Genomic DNA, 659 nt, shown 5'->3' with positions numbered 1-659 from the left:
TGGAATAGTTAATTTTGGTTATAGTTTACCTTTTGGGTGTCATGTGTTCTTTAATTTACCTTCTTGCATCTCTCTTCATCTTGATGCAGATTCTATCAGCATATTATTTTCAAAAACAGTTGTCTTTTAGTTTTTTTTTGGGCTGTAAGTCCTGTTGTTAATAAAAAAATAATAGCATAATAATTCTCAACAATATCTTGAAAAACTAACAACAAGATAACAATAAAAATAAAATTATAGCTTAATTAAAATAAATAAATAAATCACATAAAATATTTATTAAATAATAATAATACATGATTAATATAAAAATGTATAACAAATTGAACATATTATAAGTAAAATTGTAATAAATATAATAATAAAATAATAATATTATAGCACATTGTGTGATTTGGATTGGATTGGATCGACTTTAAATAGATCCGAAATCCGACCTGATCCATGCAGTTTGCAAAAAACAAAATCCAATCAAATTCAAATTAGTGCGATTTTAATTGATTTTTAGTTTGAATTGAACTGGATGATCAATTTAATTTGAATCGATTTAATTTGGCTCTAAACACCCCTACTAAATTCTATATAACTCAACTTAATATCGGTTCACACAAACACACGCACCTCAAATTATTTTCAAGTAAATAACAAAAATTCTCTTT

Source organism: Arachis ipaensis, chromosome B08, assembly GCF_000816755.2.
Source record: "Arachis ipaensis cultivar K30076 chromosome B08, Araip1.1, whole genome shotgun sequence".
Taxonomy (NCBI): domain Eukaryota; kingdom Viridiplantae; phylum Streptophyta; class Magnoliopsida; order Fabales; family Fabaceae; genus Arachis; species Arachis ipaensis.
The sequence above is the reverse complement of the archived record's forward strand: the minus strand, read 5'-3'. Positions refer to the sequence as shown.